This window comes from Myiozetetes cayanensis, unplaced genomic scaffold, assembly GCF_022539395.1.
Source record: "Myiozetetes cayanensis isolate MyiCay16 unplaced genomic scaffold, myiCay2020 scf32, whole genome shotgun sequence".
Taxonomy (NCBI): Eukaryota; Metazoa; Chordata; class Aves; order Passeriformes; family Tyrannidae; genus Myiozetetes; species Myiozetetes cayanensis.
Genome location: NW_026087544.1, coordinates 642,624 through 661,480, shown reverse-complemented (window position 1 = coordinate 661,480; position 18,857 = coordinate 642,624). Strand labels below are relative to the sequence as shown.

At 53.6% G+C, this 18,857-nt stretch overlaps 1 long non-coding RNA gene across 16 annotated transcripts in view; it reads right to left on the bottom strand.

The window, feature by feature from the left end:
* LOC126645981 (uncharacterized) overlaps positions 1-13,351 on the bottom strand; it is a 29,184-nt gene extending 15,833 nt beyond the window's left edge. For 5 of the 16 annotated variants that reach the window (XR_007630197.1, XR_007630186.1, XR_007630193.1 and 2 more), the window contains exons 1-5: positions 13,236-13,297; positions 12,717-12,819; positions 12,482-12,592; positions 3,889-5,874; positions 2,133-3,784 (exon numbers count right to left, since the gene is read on the bottom strand). This is a non-coding gene — a long non-coding RNA (uncharacterized LOC126645981). Of the gene's footprint in view, positions 1-2,132; positions 3,785-3,888; positions 5,875-7,852; positions 8,072-12,481; positions 12,593-12,716; positions 12,820-13,235 lie in introns of those variants that run through there. The other 11 variants (XR_007630192.1, XR_007630190.1, XR_007630195.1 and 8 more) reach the window with 11 other exon arrangements.
* Between the last annotated feature and the right edge of the window lie 5,506 nt (positions 13,352-18,857).

The window sequence follows — 18,857 nt, the reverse complement described above, 5'->3', positions numbered from 1 at the left end:
CATTTTGAAGGGACAAACCTCACCCTGCTGTGAGCGTGGGAGCAGAGTCTGGCCCGCCCTGGGCTCCACCAACACCCTCTGAAAAAGGCAGGTGACAACTGTCCCAGTTTTAGAGCTGGGCAGAAATGCTCCCAAAGATGCTCAGTAGATCTGCCACACTTTGGCAAAGGCAGGATTGCAGCCCAGCCTCCTGCTTCCCAGGCAGGGATAACCAGACCCACACAGCTCCAAGGACAACAGGGATCCTCCTTCATTTGGTACCTAATGAACCTTGTGATGGTTCCCGAATTCCAGGTGCTCCTCTGAAACCTTACACTCCCTAGCTCTCCAGCAGTTGCCCAAACCAGCCTCACAGCACACTCTGAGGCACGTTTGGATAACACAGGGAGCCAGCTCTTCATCTGCTCACGGGATTGCTCTTTCCTCTGCCACTCTCTGTGCAGGAGAAATTTCACGTAACATCATAATTCCTTTGGGTTTATTGACTTACAGGTATCAGACTCGACTTAATTCCTGGTCTCCTTAATCGGCCCCACTGTTAATACCAGCTCACAGCCTCTGCCTCTCTGAGGCCCCCGTTGCTGTCGCTGCAGCCGCCACCTCCTCCTCCCATTCCCAACATCCCAGAGCCGGAGATCCCCTGCGGAACGTGGGACCCCCGGGAGTGCCGTGGGTCAGAGTGACCCGGGATTGAAGCTGCAACAAGAACAGCAAAGGCACGACAAGGTGTTCACCCCCAGATCCCTGGGGCCTTGGCAGCACCGAGGGGAGTGTTCCGGGCCACGGGAGAGCCATTTGATTTTTGAAATCATAAACACTCGGCAAAAGCGGGGGTTACTGAGAGCAAGGGCCACATCAGGATTATTCAGGAATTAAGCCTCTGGTCCTGGGAAACCCGTGCCCAGGCACTGTAAGTGCTCCCAGACCCTGAGCTGGCCCAGGTCAGAGCTCCAGCAGCCCCTGGGATGCTGTGGCTCGGGAGGCTCCCGGGATGCAGCACAGGCTGTGGGATGCAGCACCTCCTCCCCTGCCAGGGTACCAGGCTGGCCTGGCAGATGCTCTGAGCACAAACCTGCAGGCACATGGAGATTTTCCAGCCTCAGGCTCCCAAAAAGACCTTCAGAGTGAGGAGCACTGTCAACAAATGTATTTAAATTACCAAAAAAAACTCCAAACCCTAACCTGATGTGCTTTTAAATTGGAAAATAAATTAATCGCACAAGAGACAGAACAGAAAATTATTAAAATCTATGTAGCTTTCCACTCCTTCCTCCCAAAATTAGGAGGCTGAGTGCTCAGCTGGGGTAAATCTCCTCTAAGTGACATTCATCTTCATGGTCCTGCCCTGATTTACACCACCAGAGGAACTCTTTGCCTGGGTCTCTCTGCATATCTGTCCTGTGAGAATAAATAAATAAAACTTGAATAAAAATATTCATCCGCCATTTATTCTGCTTAATTATTTAAACTTCAGATTCTGGAAATAATAAAGGAGTAATAAAGAAGAGATTTACCATCCACCACAATTGCTGGGAGCATCCCGGGTAATTTCCTCCTTCGCTTTTTAATCTCCCTCTTTTGCTTTCTTTTTGCCTCACCAAATTGAATCAATTTATTAAAGTTGTTGCAAAACTGCTTTGCTCTGATCTGCTGGTGGTGATGAAGAGGAATGGGCCGCTCTGTCCCCCGTGTCCGCTCCAGAGCCCCCTCAGGAAGCAGGATGACACTTTGCCACCCCGGGAGCCCTTTGCCTGAGCGGTGAGGACTGATTACAGCAGGCAGGACTTTGGAGGGGGAAGGACACCCTGGTGATGGATGGGGAGAAGGATCCTGCCAGGAGATCCCAGCTCCTAAACACAGGCTACAGAAGACAAATTCCTCCAGAAACCTGGCTGGGCTTCCACAGCCACCTCAGGAAGCTGGGATGGGCTCAGTTCCCGTGCCCTCCCCAGAGTGGCTGCCCCAGGACCCTGCGGCAGCTGCCGCCTCTCCTCCCTCCTTCCCCCCTTCCCCGACCCCTTTTCCCGAGCCTGCCTGTGCTGGGTGTGCTCAGAGTGACTCGAGCCATATGCTGCAGATCCCACAGGTCCTTCCAGCTCCAGAGAAACAGGCAGGGAAGTGTCAGGACTCACATGTCACACGAGGCACTTCGCTATCAGAGCGAGGGCAGAGCTGCCACCTCCTCCCGGCAGCCCCCGGGTCCTGCTCAGTGGGAGACAGAGCGGCTCTCAGGATGCCTCGAGAAGGGGAAAGGAACCTGTTCCTGCCCTCCCTGCTCCTGCCAGCACGTTCCTGCCTCCGTGGGAGAAGCAGCTCAGCCCCTTCCAGCAGGTGTGACAGCAGGGGCTGCGTGTCCTGGACCAGCAGGGCAGTTTGGAGGCGTCAGCTGAAGGGAGAAGCAGAAACAGGCAGATGACAGGGCTTTCCAAAGCTGTAAATTCCACCCGGGATCCCTTTTGCTGTGCTGAAGGAATCAGCACAAGCACCGTATCCTGATTTTGGAAACAGTTTCAACCAAACACACCGTTCAAAAGAGCAGCAAGGCAGCCCCAGGGGACAGGTGCCAGCTAAAAAAGTGAACAGAAACTATTGCTAAGAGTAGAACCTGTGGGTAAGATCACAGACCCCAAGTCTCACAGACCACAATCCCCACATCTCCAGCACCAAAGGCTGAACAAATGAGCCACAGCCCAGCCAAGGGCTGGGGACCCCCCATCCCACACCTTCCCTACAGCTCACTGCTAGGTCGCCTTTCCTCTTCCCAGAGCCACTGAAATAAATTAAAAATGAAAAAGATGGGAAAATTATTCACCATGGAGATTTGGAGAGAGCTCAATTAATTAATAAAAATAAGTATTGCTAATACCAGGCTTTTATACAGCCCTTTAAATTGCAAATTCCTCTTGAAGCGTGTATTATTAATTAAATCATTTGCATCCACTATGGCACCAATATATAATTATTTATCCTGATAAATAATTTTTTATTTATCCTGATAAATAATTCTTTTATGCTGATAAATAACTGATGGGGAAATGTAGGGCTGCACCAGACTGGCGGTAAGGTCTTTCCAGCGACTGGCCTGAGTCTGCTCCCGCACAGCCTTGTCCGTCTCAATCAGCCTCAGCCTCAGCCCCCCAAAGGGCAGGTGCAGCTGATCTCCAGCTTCTGTGAACACAAACAACAGTTCTGCATCCCCCATCCTGTCACAGAAACGCTGTGGGTTTGGAGGAGCCAAGGCCAGAGGCGATTCGCAGGTTGTGTGGCAGCGCCGAGCTCCCGACCAGATGGATGGTTGGGCTCTGTCCTTCCAAATCCCACTGGAGACCCCAGATCCACATCTGTCATCCTCACATCCTGAAAGATTTTAAAGGGGCAGAGGAAGGATCTGTCGTGTCTTGCTGCCTGAACAGACCCAGGGCAAAGACAAGAAATTCTCCACTGCCTGAAAACCCCAGGACAGATCCCGAGCTGGGAGGAACCCTGTTGTCTCAATGAAACATTCTGGGAGCACAGGACATGCACCACCTGATGGCCCCACACCACAGCCTGGCTGCCCCACCAGGGGAAGGGAGGGGAAGGCAGCTCTGGATTCCAGCGTGGAGGGCCTGGCTGAAAAATGACACTGTGCTTCCACAGCTGTTCCTCACCCATTAGACTTGTCTGCTTTCAAGTGGTCCTCACCAGCAGTGATCGATCACCGCGGATTCCTGCCTGGGAGGTTGATGCAGAGGAGAGCTGTGAGGCAGGATCCTTGTCTCCACTCCTCCAGAGCATGGGACAGCTGCAGAAAACAAGACAGACAGATAGAGGGGACAAGCACTGAGCACCTGCTCTTGCTCCTGTGGTCCCACTGCAGCCACCTCCCAGCAGCAACCCTGGGCTTACACCAACGTGGGTTTGCAAAAAGTCTGTTTGCAGGAACTGCAGAACCGGTGCCGGGAATCCCTGTTCTGGAAATTAAAACACAGCTCTGGTGGAAGCTGTTCTCCCTCAGCTCCTCAGCTGGAACAAACCTCCTACAGTCAATTGCTTTTTAGCACCCTCCACCTGGGGAAAAGAAGCAAGACCCCAAAACAAACTAACAAACCAAACAACCAAAAAGCAAACAAAGGGAAAACCCAACCAAACAAAAAACCCAACCAACAAAATCCCAGCCACGCACAAAACGGATTGATCCCATCAGAAACAGGGAAAAGCCACCCAACAGAATCACAGAGCGAGAAGTTACAAACCAGCAAGAGGTGACAAGTAATTATAGAACAGGGAAATGCAGAAGGAACTCATTTGGGTGAGCAGCAACTGATTAACGGGCCTAACATTTATTTTCTTTATTTATGGCCTGGCATCGCAGAAAATTGATACAGAACAGCCCATATACAACAGGGCTGCTGACACGTTCAGCAAATGAAGAGTCTGGAAGAAATCAAACTGAATTATACCTGCTGCTACTCAGCCCCCCCTCGCCTCTCCCATCTTTCAGAGGAAGGTGTGGGGGTGACACAGCACCGTGTGGTGTCTCAGCATCCCCAGCACGGCCGCACGAGGGGACCAGCCAGGTCTCACCCTCGTCCCGTCACCTCCTGGATGGTGGCCAAGCAGACCCTGCAGCTCCTCGGCTGTCGGCAGCGATGTGTCCCGGTCACGCTGTAAGATCTCCCTGTGCCGAGCTCAGCAGCTGCTCTGCCGAATCCTCCTCCAAACCATCTCCCCGCTGCGCAGTGTGGAGGTTAATTGGGGTGGGATTTAGCCCATGACCCTCCCACCTGAACACCCGGGCACTGACAGAGGCCCTTAAATAGGAAGCGATCCCCCTCCTCCCTCTGCTTTCACCTCGGTGAAGAGCATTAAACATTAAAATGAACGTTTGGGCTTTCTGTCCTCTGAGGAGAAAGCAGTGGCAGCTCCAGGGGGAAAAGCAGGACTGTGCTGCAGCCCATCCTCCCATCCTCGGGGTACCAGGGATGGAGCACAGTGGGGGCAGCACGATGCTCACACCCGACCCCTCCACCCTCCCCTAAGCCCTCGAATCCAAGGAGAGCAGCCCCATTCCCAAGATAAAAGCAGGACCATGAAAGGCTCCGGATCGCTCAATCAGCCGGTTAAAGGCTGTGCCCACGGGCAGCTCTTCCCAGGGATGAAAGGCAGCAGCAGCTTTGATGGAAAACTCACTGTCTGCAAACAAAAGCGACTGCGAGGAGATGGCACCTTCCAGAGGGCCCTCCTGGGGACAGGGGGGCCGGGCACCCCGGGCAGTGGGGAGGGGAGAGGGCTCTGCGGGTGGGCTCGGGAGAGAACAGGGTCCATCACCCAGAGACCCAGAGGAACAGGCCCCTCTGCCACGAGTTCTGCACTGGAAAATGGCTTTTATAGCAACTTCTCAACAGCAGTAAAAGTTCCTTCCGCTTGGAAGGGGAGAAGCTTTCCAGGTGCTCAGAACAGACCATCTCCTCCTGGTTTGCCTCCACAAGTGCCAGCTCTCCTCAAGATCTTGTGCTTTGTGCTGGAGCCTGAACAGCGTTAGTACAAAGAGGAACTAAAAGGAGAAAAGTTTCAAATTTGTTAGGAACAGAATACCCAAGTTCATCCCCAACAGGTTTAAAAATGTATCATTCCTTTACATTCTCTGCTCTACAAATGTTTCTCTCTGCTCCCATTTCCCTTTGAGGGCCATTTCCCAGTTTCACCCAGGTTGGCCATGTCTGCACCTGCCCCCCTTCTGCTCAGGTGTTGACAGATACCCTTTCCCTGTGCCAGAGAACATTCCCTGGTCTCCTCTGTGCCACCTCCACTCTGCTGCTCATGCCAGGGCTGCTCCAACATGGTCAGCACCGTGGAAGAATCTGGGATGCTCCAGCACACAGCAGGTACCACCTGTGAGCAAAAACAGTGACATTATTAGCCCCCAGTTTGAGCAGGATAAGGAAAATCCCCTCCAGTATCCTCCCCTTGAGCTCAGTAAAGTCCTGAGTGCCCCTTTAAGAGGGACGCTCAGTTATGAAACACAGTTGATTTAAATGCAAATTACTGAAAAAATACAACTTTCTTTATTAAAATGTAAATTGCTCTTCAAGGCGCTGCCTGGCGCTTGTCTCCAGCTCCAGTCACAGCCCCTGGACATCCCAGTGCCAACATCACCCACACCCTGTGCCCCCAGCTCGGTGTCTGGATGGGGGGACAGGGTGCCAGCACTGCTGTGGGGTTGGGGTGTCTCAGAGGCTGCTCTGGGGGAGCCTCTTCCATCCCGGCTGCCTCCCGACACACTCCGAGTTGTGAGAGCATCACTCTGGAGATCAGCTGTCCCAGAACTGCTGTGCTGAAGGGAATTATTATTGTTTTCATACTTCCCGAGATCTTTTCGTGTAACTTGTTCCTACAGGAATGGAGAAGTTAAAAAAAAAAGGCAAGCAGGCCATCCCCCTGTTCTTCCCTGGGACACTGGATTCTGGATTTTTGGGACACCTGTGGCCTGAGGCAGAGATTCTCAGGCAATTCCTCCCTTGCACAGTTCCCCAAAACACCCCATCCTGTGTGACACCAAACAACCTGCTCACAGGCACTTTCCCAACTCCTCCAGGAAGCCCTGGCTGTTGCCTTCAGCCACCAGCTGGCTCAAGCTGCTGGAAGATTATTAAGGACAGCAGGGACTGAAAAAGTCCCAAGTGGTTATTCTCTGCAGCAAGGCCATTCCCCCAGGAGAGCATTTAATTGCCTTTTGAAGGATCCCACAGCCTCTGCAGAGCCTTCCTGACCACCCAACCTTCCTGGCATTTGTTGTCCACGGGGCCTGACTTGAACTTTGTTTTCCTTTCACTTCCTATTACTGTTCCCCTAATCCTCTCCTCCAGCCCTTTCCCATCCTTCATCCTGCATCTCTCGCTCTGTCCTTCCCCACTCTGGCTTTGGAGCATCCCTGTTCTGCTCCTCACCTCGGGCAATGTCACTGTGAGACTCGGTGAGGCTGAGACAGCCCCAGACCAAGCCCTGCCCGCAAACAGCCCCGAGCGCCGGCGGGGGAGCCGGCTGAGCCCGGCACAGCCCGGTAAAGGACCAAAGGGCCCCCTGAAGCCCCCACACCTCTGTGCAGCTCGGGAGGAAGTTTTGGAGAGGGAAGCCCCCAGGAGCTGCTCTACAGGTCCCACTCCCTGTCCTCCACCCCTGTCCTTCCACCCCAGCACCGTTTAATCACCATTTGGTATTTAACATCCAGCATAACGGGCCCATCGTCAGGCATATGCCAGCTCCATGAAGCATCACTTCATCCATCATTGTCTCCCTGGCTGTCTCTCCTACCTCCCAGGCAGCATTCCTGCACCTCCCAAAAAGCCACCGAGCCACTGAGCAGGCTCTGAGCCAGCACAAAAGTTACAGCTCCTGAAGAATGAGCTGGACTTGCTGTTTCCTAAACGGGCCCCGTCTGCTCCTCGCAGAGCTGATATATTTATTTTCATTACATTTAATCCAGGGATATTCTTCTCCTCCCACCTTCCCTCCAGTCCGGCTGCTGAAGCAGCAGGGCTCAGGAAAGGAGCCACCTTCCAGTTGATTTCTCATTCAGCAAAGCCAGGTCTGTGTTCCTGTCCCATTTAATTAGCACAGAGAGAGAACTGGGCTGCACAGGAACAGCCTCACTACACCCTGTGGAGCTGCTGCTTCCACACAGGAACAGCAGCACCGGGTCAGGCACAGCCTCCCCCACTCTGACACCCCTCTCCTCCCCCTAAACCCCCCTGTGCCAGCTAAGCCACCGTCCCCAGCAAGAGCAGAGCTGCTCCAAACTCCTGCCACGAGCTCTGCCGTCAGGCTCCAGCTCCTCCCAGCCCTGGAGATGAATTGCAGCAGCTCTCCCTACCTGTCACCGCCGCTCCCAGGTGGCAGGATCTGAGTCACAAGTGAAATATGTCTCCATCCTCCCCATCCCCTGCACCTGCCGTGAAACAGCCCTAAATCACCTCCCTCCCTGCCGCGTCCATCACCCGACAGGCTGCAGTGCCACGGGGGGAGGGCTGAGGCAGCTTTTGTGACCAGGGATAAACCCAATTAAATAAGAGCCAGAGAAACTCTGAGATCAACTCGATGCCCAGCACCAGGCTCGGGTTCAGCCAAGACCAGCCACATGTGGGGGTTTGGTGGAGCTGGCAGAGCTGGGTGGGCACAGCACGGGGGTGCAGCCAGTGGGGGCATCTCAGGGTCTGCTGCTCCAGCCATGCAGGATTTAGGGGACCCAGCACCATTTCCCTGCCACGGGGTGCTGGAACAGCCCTCGGCCAGTGCCCTGAGCAGGACCTGCAGCACCTTCACTGAGCAATGCTCTGCAGTGCCCAGGCAAGGGAAGGAGGGAAAGTTTCAGGGCAAGACAGAATAAAATACTTGTGTAATCAGTGCTGAATTATGCAACATAAGTTACAGGGGAAATATCCTTAAAGGCTAGATTTCCCATTGTGAGGAATCACTCCCTGTTTAGAACACACTAATTATCCCTTAAACAAGGATGAGCTGTAAGTAATTTAAGGGGTTTATCACTCACACTTTGCAATAATGTAATCGAGCGAGTGGCAATAAATAAATCTCAGAATAAAATGAAGGTGACAGATTCCCCGAGAGCAAGGAAGGGTGCAGGGCAGGACAGCACCTCCCAGGGGTGCTATGGTGGGGGGTTAGGAGAAGATTGGGCTGACCCAGGGGCTGAGGCACACAGGTTCCATCCTTCCCTCGCCACTGCTCAGTCATCCTCTCCTTTCTGGGTCTGATGCTTCCCAGACCCAGCAGAGCTATCAAGCCCCACATGGCAGAGCCCCCAGGCTCTGGATGACAACTGCAGCAGCCCTCTGCCTCCAGATCTGCTGATCCCCCACACCAGTGGTTCCATTTATCCTTGGCATGTTTGGGAGGATGCCGGAATTCCACCTGGTGAAAGACCCAGCTGCTCAGTCAGTGCAAGGAGGTCCCTCCTGTCCAGCCCAACTTCAGCTCAAGACATGAATTGGTGAAGAACAAAAGCCTAATCCTGAATTCTCACCCTGTGCTCCACACACATCTCAGAGCTGTTTCTGCATTGACTTTCAGAGCCTTTGAATCCACTTTTCCCACGCTGAGACCAGGCTGGGGCTGTGCACTAACAGGAATACCATAAACTGCATCTCTCCCAGTAGTGAAATCTTGTTCAATACATTCTTAATATTCAATTACTATTTATGTAACATGCGGCAAAGGATTATCCCATTAAACTGAAATTAAGTGCTTCATTCATTAATTAATACGTCCTATTTCAAGTGCTGCCAACATTTATCCCTGGAAACGTAATATTTAAAACCAAAACACACAAACCAAGGGAAGGGAGCCTGTTTGCTTGTTGCTTTTACATTTGTTTACAGAAACTGATGGGTTATGGAGTCGGGGAAGGATCCACCCAGCCCAGGGGAGGGGACTTTCCCAGAGAGCAGCAACGTGAGAAATCCTGGTGCTCTGGAGATGGTGTTTGTCTCCCTGGGTAAGGGGGCACCGGGAGGTCCATCCCCATATTTCCTCCATTTCAGTTGGTTATTCCACCCCTAAACTACTCAGAGAGCCACGTCCCGGCCCCACTAAACACCCATGGAATTACCCCAAGGAGAAACCGGCCCGTAAGACCAACAACACCGACAGCCAAGTGCTAGGAAACAGCATGAAATCTAAATTAAGTTGAGAGTCTCTTTCCAAAACAAATTCCTCCTCGAAGAAGCAAGCCCAGACTTCATTACAACAACTCAATTATCCACGAGGCTGAGCCCCGGCGCTCCGGAGACAAGAGCTCCCTGCGAGCGCTTCACGCTCTGCTCCCCGCGAATGGCAGGGCTGGGAACAGCACCTGCCTCCCAGCACCGCCCAGAACACCAACCACAGCAATCAGAGGCAGGGCTGGAGCTTCTGGATGGCACAGTCTCTCCTGGGCTGCGTTCCACTCACTCCAGGCCGCTCTTTAGCATGGAAAAGCAGAATTTGATCCCAGAAGTCCCCCCTCGCTCAGTAAGGGGAAGCAGAAACGAGGCGTGAGAGCTGTAAATAATTTTTTAAGCCCCTGGGTCTCTCTCTCTGCCAAAGGAACTCAATAGGATTAATATTTTTTTGAGCCATCTTTCACTCCAAATGATGTCTTCAGAAATCAAAGGACACTGCTGGCAGCTACAGCTGTGCAGGAGGAGGAGCTGTGCCCACGGAGGAGTTGGGGCACCCCCAGCACACCCAGACCAGGGGCTGTCCCATGGGCAGTGGCAGGCGCTGGCTCAGGCCCACCAGAGCCTCCCTGGCACCAGCAACTCTCCCACAAACCCCATCCCAAAATCTCCACTGGTAAGAGACGGATACCCAGAGCAGTGCCTTCCACCCACCTGCACACAGGGAGCCTGGGACCATCCTGCTGCAGAGCCAGCTCAGGAAACACAAACAGGGGCCTCCATCCCTCTGGAAGCACCAAGGAATGTTTTCCCTCCTTTCCCTCCTGAGCTCCCAGCCACCATTATCTCTGTTTCCATCCGAGCAGCAGCTGCCCGTGGGCTCATGGGGAGGTCACAAGATTTCAGCTTTTCTGCAGAAATCCATCCAACTGCCTCAGAAAAACAAAAAAAAACCAAAAAAATACCCAAAAAACCCGCAGGAAATCTTCCTGTCCATTATTTTCTAGAGTGAAGGAAGGAAAAAAAAATAAAAAGGAGAAGAATTTACAGGTAATTTCCTTGTCAAAAGTTCCTGTCTGTAAATACAATCAAGATAAGAGTGACATGGCAAATAGCTGCTTTCCTCTCCTGAATGAATTATTCAATTCACCACTGATCCTCTCTAACTGCTCCGGATTGCCTTCTGCTTCCCTTATTTATTTTACTTTATTTAGTTCTGCAGAGAAGTGCTGCCAATAATCGAAATGAATTCAGGCAATTGCAGGATTCAACAAATCCCTCCTGCTGCCCCAGCAGCTCAGCCTGACCCCTGGCCCCCTCCCCAAGCTGCACGTGGCAGTGATCCAGGTTTCTTCTTCCCCAGGAGCACTCCCTGATGGCAGGAGCATCAGGGCTGTTGTCCAGACTATCCTCCCCTTGGGGTGGGAGCTGGATTTTGGGAGAGGATTATCCAGGCTGCAGGGAGCCCCCGGGGATGGGGGAGTCCCATGCACCTGCCTTCCCATTCCCAAAGGATGGAGGAAACCCCATCCAGCACCCAGGAATGATGATAACCCTGCTGAGCTGCAAACCAGCCCCAACCAAGGTGCAGACTGGTGGGTCAGGGGCAGCTGGTGCAGCCAAATTCTCCTTGGTCATGTCCCTCAGTCGCTGTCCCCTGGAGAGGGGACAGGTCCATTGAGGGAGTGGGGATTCCCCGCTCCACACATCTGTGGGAATTGTTTTGGGACAGACCAGAACCCCAGTAACACATCAATAAGGAGCCAAGCTGCAGCCAGCACTGAAAGCAAGGAAATAGCATTACTACTGAAAAACCCGCTCCACAGGCACACCACAGCTAATAAAAATATGACTTGAGAACAGAAATGTTTCGCAGCAGCCAAATAATACCCACGACGCTGGTTCAATTACACAGAGGATTAGTGTCGGTCCGTCTGCGGAGCCCAGAGTTTCTCCACGAGGTCTGGAACCCAGGGGCAGGTGATAACTTCCTAAACCCCCAGCCTGGGGATGGGGACCCCAATGAGCACAAAAGGGGGAGCAGCAAAGCGCAAACCAGCCAAATAACCCCTCATTCGAATCACGAAACAAATCATGTGGATTTTTGTTTTTTCCCCGGAGCGGGTTTCAGCCAGGCCAACACTTCTTTATGTTATCGATTAGCAATTAGAGAGGTGTTTCAGCTGCTTCTCTGCTGTGTCCCTGCTATTCCCTCCAGAATTTCAATTCCACAAGAGCTATTTCCACCCAGCCAGGAAAGCAGGACTGCCTGACCCCCCGCCCTCACACTCGCCAAAAAGCCTCGGGGAGGAGAGGGGAAGGCAGCGTTTGGAAAAAGAAAAATAGTCAGGAAAGGAGAAGAAATAATCTCAATTCAATCCAGCAGGAAGCTTCCCCCCTAACTTTTGGGGAGGGAAGGATGCTCTTCAGCAGCTCCCTCCCTGAGGAGAGCAGTGCTGGGGATCACAGCCAGTGGCTCCGCACTGGTTCTGCACACAGGGCTGGGATGTGGAGACCACTGGGCTCTGTGAGCACAACAGTTGGACTTACTGATGCCTGTTTGCTGTCAGCCACGTAGGGTGGCCCCATGAAATGCCACCACAAGGTCCAACAGCCATCACAAGAGCAGCATGAGGGGCAGGAGCCGGGAGAGGAGGCTCTGCGGGAAGAAGGACGGGTTGGACAGGGCTTGGAGCAACCTGATCTAGTGCATCCAGTGCAAGGTGTCCCATGGCAGGGAGTGGAACAAGATGGTCCCTTCCAACCCAAACCAACTGAGGATTCAATGATTCTGTGAGTGAGAGAGACTCACACTAAAAGCCACACACCTCAGCACATCCCAGCCAAGAATCGACGGAGGAAAAGCGCCAGCATCTCCGAGGATCACCGAGGCCAGACCCCTTCTTCAACAGCAATTTTCAAACCTTTTTATTTGCTTCCTTGTAAAAAGGAGGAAATAAAAGGAAAAGAAATAACAAACTGATTTCAGATAATTCGCCGGGGCTCCGAGTGCATTGTAAATGTGTGCTTCAGCCAACCGGCAATTTGATGAATTTCACAGACCGCTTTTGTATTGCTGTTTGCCGAGCAACATCCTCCACGGAAATTGTGCCTGGCTTAATGCTCTCTTTAGCACAGGGCGTAATTGCCCCCTGCAATTTGTTGCCTGGAAAGGTTACCAGAAGAGAAAGGAAGGAAGAGAAGAACAACTTTGTTGGCAGGGGAACAAGGAAGAAGGGGAGAGAGAAAGCTGACGGCATTTGAGACACAATTTATTCCAGGCCAAGGGATGCCAAGAGATGCAGGGCACTCCCTGGGCGAGGGGCTTCCCCCACAACCCACAGACCAAGCTGACAGGGATGGAACTGCCACAGCTCCCACATGGATGGGGTCCAACCAGCCCATTGTCCAAGCCAGCCTGTCCCCTGTTCCCCCCTGCAGCCGCATGGGCTGGACATCCCCCCTCACCCTGGACATCCCCCCTCACCCTGGACATCCCCCCTCACCCTGGACATCCCCCCTCACCCTGGACATCCCCCCTCACCCTGGACATCCCCCCTCACCCTGGACATCACCACTCACCCTGCACCCTCCAGCCCACGGGACCCCACAAGGCTGAAGTGACACCAGAGAGGTGTAAGCAGGAGGACAAACGGCAAAAGCAAAGGAGGAAGTAGAGAGGAAAGGAAGGAGGAAATGGCAGAGGACAGGCTGGAGCTGGGGGTGGGAGGGGGCGGCAGGGGGAGCGCGGGCGGCGCGGCAGGCTCTGTTTATTAATTTTCTGCTTGGCTGCGTTCGGTGCCACAGCTCCGAGATCGTGGAGCCGCTCCACACTCTATTAAATAATTCAATCTGCGAAGAATCCAAGTGTGTAAGCGAACACTCTTATGCGTCTTAAAATTTAATTGCGGAGCTAAACAAGATGAAGTGCAAGGAAGACATAAAAGATATGAAAATAGATGCTGCAGCTTTTGTTTCTCTGGCTGCCCCAGCCCTGCCCAGGAACCTCTCCCCATTTTTCACACGCCACCACTAAAGAGTCTGAGCCTCCTTCATCTGCTCCCCCCTCCTCTTTTCTATTTACAGCTGTGTTTGCAAGCAGCAGGCTCGCAAATCACTTAATATCCATTAGAGCAGCTCCATTCACCCTGCTGGCTCCTGCTCTGGCAGCCGTTCCCTTATAAATCCTCATGTTCGAGGGTTTAGGGAATCAGCTGGGAGCACTTGCTGCAGCCTCCCCTTCACCCGCTGGAGCCCACGGGCTCCCCTTCCCAGGCTGGCCATCACCCCCTCGCTCCTGCAAAGGCCCTCCTTCCCCTTTTATCCCCCCATGACCCCCATGCTCAGCACCCATAAACCAGCCCCTCTGGAGGGGCAGTCTCAGCTACCTGCAGGCCAGGTGTAACCCAGGGCCTTCCCGCACAGCCTGGGTGGAGGGACGAGAGCAGCCCATGCCAGCACCACGCTGGAGCAGCCCACACACTGTGCCATGCCCAGCAAGCCTGGGAAACCTGAGACAAGGAGTGAGGGTCTTGGGTTTCCTCTGGAAAGAGGGGCGAGCCTGTCTCTTGGGACTGGGGAGCAAAGGAGAACCCACCGCTCACGGAGGCTCAAAACCTGAGACCCCAAACCCAAGCAGGAACACTCGTCAGCTCACTCCCAAGCCAGCCTCACATCCGAGGTGCCAGTGCCTGAGAACAGCCCTCAAGGTTCAAAGCCCAGGTGTGAGCATTAGAGATTTGCTCAGAACATCTGCACGTGCACAAACAGCTGCTCCTGCCCCCAAAGCAGCACACGGGCTCGGAGCTCGTCCCACAGCCCTGGCAGCTGGTCCAGTGCTGCTCCCACCTGCTGTCAGAGCAGCTCCCGTGGGGCTGCATCCCAGGGCACAGCCCAGTTCTCAGCCACTGACCCGCAAAGATCCCAGGAGGGGGGTTTGGGGTGGGAACACAGGACTCCTCGACTGCACAGGGTCTGCACCTCCCAACCTCACAGCTCACAGCTCCAGCAGCATCGCTGTGCAAACCATCACTGCAAAAATCAGTCACACAAAGTTGGTGCATTTTCCTCTCTGTGCTGAAAGATCAATCACAGTCCTGGCTCGTGGCAGGAACAGTGAGCTCAACCCCTCCTGCACCCAAACAGGGTGTCACTGGGATTTCAGCTTTGTTATTACACAAGGGCTCGCAGGTGTTTTAATATAATTTCTTCTTGCAAAGGGCAAGAAGTGAGACCTCAGGCTGCTTTATCTTCATTTGTTTTTCTGCTGAGCTTTTTGCTGTGGATGGGCTGTTACATGGGCTGTTGGGATGCAAACTGCTGCAAAACCCTGCAAACCTTCACCGCTTCAATCTCCTGAGCAGCCTCCTGCTCCCTAAAAGGGGGGGGATGTTTGCTGGGTGGGGGACAAGCAGCTGAGACAGCAAATCAATAAGGTGCAAGCAAATACATGAGCTTTGCTGGAGCAGCCCATGGCCACAGCATGCTGGGACAGGGGACCAGCAGTACAAGTTACACTTGGATGCCCTCTCTATAAAAATGAAGGGGTATCACCCAGCGCTCTGCACACACCCTGCACACCCTGCTGTGCACATCGCTGCTCTAACATTTACAGTGATTGATGGCTGGCAGAGCAACAGGTGAATTAAACAGGCACCAGCTCCGACAGGATGGTGGTAAATGTCATAAAAGATCAACCATCCTATTCCAAGCGTGGCTTTCCTACCGCTGAGCGAGCCGGCCGAGGTGGTGCAGGGGAAATGCAGAGAGGAGCAGGCAGAGGAGAGGGCAAGTTTGGAGGGTGCTGAGCTCGGCTCAGAGCCTCACCAGGAGCTGTGGCAGAGGCAGCCACTGGTTTGGATCCCTCAGGTACAAACCTACAGAGCAGGGGATCATGTCCTCCCCCTGCACAGGAGCGAGACCTGCACAGGCACCTCTCGGGTATCCTGCAGGGTGCTGTGTGTCCTCCCTTCCCTGCAAGGTGAGCACCATCGTGCAGGTGTGAGATTCACCCACCGGCTGTTTCCAGATGGCAATCCAAGACATCCCAACACAACCAGCCTCCCAGGACCTGCCTGCCTTGTACAGTGTCAGGAGCTGGATGAAAAATTACTGCACTTCACAAGGCACGTGCCTCTTCCCAGCTCCCTCGCCCTCCCCACACAACACATTCCTCCAGGACAACCCAAAGAGAAAATAAAATCTGTATTCAAAGGACACCTGCCCTAAAATAATGTTATTTTGCAGTAGTGCCACTTTAAATCTTGAGCAATTGAAAAACCAATTTGCACTTAGAAACATTCAATTTGTTTGCAGGTGTTTTCTCTTAAGTGGCACTGGGTAATTGGGGCTGGCAGCGTGTGGGGAGCCCCAGACAGGTGCCACAGACCTGGGCCCCAGCTAAGCCGAGGCCCGTGTGAGACATGACAGGAGAGTCACAGGGCTGCAGCAGAGTGTCTGCACCAGGAAATTAATTTGTCACGTCAAACGAATGGGAAGAGAGAGGGGCTGAGCTGAACATCCTGCCAGCATGTGCAAACCTTCCCTGGCATGGAGGGGAGACCCTGGTCCTGTGGACATGGCGAGCATGCAGAGGGACATGGGGGACAGAGAGGGACTTGGGGGACAGAGAGGGACATGCAGGGGAAGTTTGGCTCTTTGCCCAACTGAGAGTCAGAAGGTGAGAAAGCTGAAGGGGGGAAAAGGGGCCAAGGGGTCCTGTTGCAGGAAAGCTGCTGGCAACTGCTGACGTGGGATGGAGCTGCCAAGACACAGTCTGACCACAAGATTTCCTCTTCTCAGTAAGAAGGAAGAGTGACTAACCCCAAACACAACTCATACATCAACTTAATCGATCTCCCCGACACCCCCTGCCCCCGTCCCTCAGCAGGCACCAGCTGCCTTGAGGTGTGAGGCTATTGATCCCCCGGATGCCCGTGTGATTGGAGTCCACAATCTAATGCCTGAGAAGTCCAGCCAAGCCCAAGCCTCTCAAATCATGTTGACACGTTTAGGAGGTGCCGGGCGCTTCATCCTCCCGGCCCGATATGTAATTATGTCCGTGTCACCGTGATGGAGGGCTTTGGCAGGGCAATAAAGCCCCGGGGGCCCCGCTCTGCCGCTCGGCGCTGCCAGCCAGAGCCGCCGCTGCCGATCCCTCGCCGCAGTTGGACTGCAGGAAATAGAGCTCAATAAAGCGGCGCGTGGATCACAGCGGCACGTTTGTCTCGAGAAACAGGTGGAGGAGATGTCAGGGGCTGCTGTCACCCCAGGCCCCCACGGGTTTGAGCGTTATTCACTCTCTTGCCTTCCTGCTGCAAGCTTAGGAGGGGGGAGCAGGTAAGAGCTGGGCAGGCAGAATCTAACCCTGCACTTCTCATTCCTCTGCTTCAGACATCAATTCCTCTGCTTCAGACATCACCAGTCCGATCACACCAGACCCTCCAGAGAGTGTCAACCCCTCCCTCCACACGTGGGGATGGGAACGAGTCCTGCTACCTGCTGGGAACATGGTGCTTCTCAGTCTCTCTCTCTCCCGAGGGCTCCCAGGCCAGGGGGTCACGGTGCCCTTTGCTGCTGTCACAGCCCATCAGGCTGGAAGGACATCAGTGGCTGGGTTTTAGCGTGGCACAGCCAGATCCACACTGGCCTCGTGCTGGGCTGCAGCATCACCCATGGCAAATTCCCTCACTGATTCCCTAATCCCTTCAAAGCCCTCAAAGGTTTTGTCACTGCTCAGGAAGCTCCCCACTGGCTGTGTTGGGAGTGGGGTGCTGGGAGGCAGTGGAGCTGCTCTCCTGGCTGATGTTCCCTCAAAGAGCACAAACAGTTCCCAGCAGCTCGATTCCTCCCCTCAGGGCTTGGGAAGCATAATTTTTCTTCACTAATACATCTTTTGCTTGATGAGCTGTCGATGGCAGGAGGATTTAATCTCCCATACCCTTGCTCTCTCCCAAATCCACTAAGGTGAAGGCACTTCATTACAGAACCACTCAGCTGTCCGTTCCTATCGATCACACCTTGGCATGGGTGACCTTGGATCGATGAGTTGCTGATTATTTAGTGCCTGTTTGCCCACACCAAATGCCAGCAGGGTCAGTACCAGCACCTGCACCCAGCTCTGCCTGCAGAGAGGAGCCTGGCACAGCTCCATCCCCAGCAGCTCGCAGGCAGGAGCAGGGACACAGCCACCTCCAACACCACATCAGACACTGGCAAACGCCATCTCAGTACAATTTGGCTCTTTTTCAAGAGGATTCAGACCTTGGGTTTGACGCTTCCCAATTTGAAGACCTGTGCCCAGCTCCAAGGCTCCATGCCAGGCAGCACCTCTCCTGTGGTGCAGTCCCACTCCTGGCTCTGTCCACAGCCTCTGGGCAACTTCCTACCTCAGCTTTGGCTCCACCAACCCAAGATCCCCATCAGGCAACGGGCAGTGAGACCCAGGACAATGCAGTGATGTGCAGTGCTGCTCCTCAGCCCAGGGGTGTGCAGAGTCCCCTCACCTTGCTCTCAGACCCACGTAAGGCCCTGGTGATTCATCCGCCTCCCAGACATCCCCTCCAACCAGCTCCTGCCTTACTTTTTAATCAAATCCTTTGCTTCCCTTCTCTCCAGGAGCCAGAGCCATTTTTCTATTACATCCTGATTGATCAGGCCCTCGCGAGCCGGCTGTCAGCACCGTCCTGGTGCTTCATTTCCCATCCCCACACAGCGGGTTGTGGGCTGAGCCCACTCGCTCCAGCAGCGCCAAACAGACATATAAACACTCGCAATTAGGGAGAGGAGGCAGGGGGAAAATTGATCCTACTTTTGATTTGATGCCCCCAGCTCCAAACCCTGTATCAAAGAGTGGGAGCAGCCAGTGCTAACCCTGAAACACCGGAGCTGAGGAGGAGGACGAGGACACGGGGTGAGCCCACAATGTTGCTCGTTGCCAGGAGAAAGAGACTCCATCCTTGTGCTGTGCAAAAAAGCAGGAGAGTCTCCAGGGCTCCAGTGTTCCTCGTGCTAATGAGTTGTTTTCCACTGTAAGAAACAAGGAGAAAAAGCCCAGGCTCTGCTAAACAAGGACTGTGGCTGCACCAGGCCAAAGATCAGACACCCCTCAAAGAGAGTGCTGACAGGATGGTAAAAACATGGAATTACACCTCTTTCCCCTCCTTCTCTATCGCTTGGCAAATTAAATTACTCGAACTTGTGCAT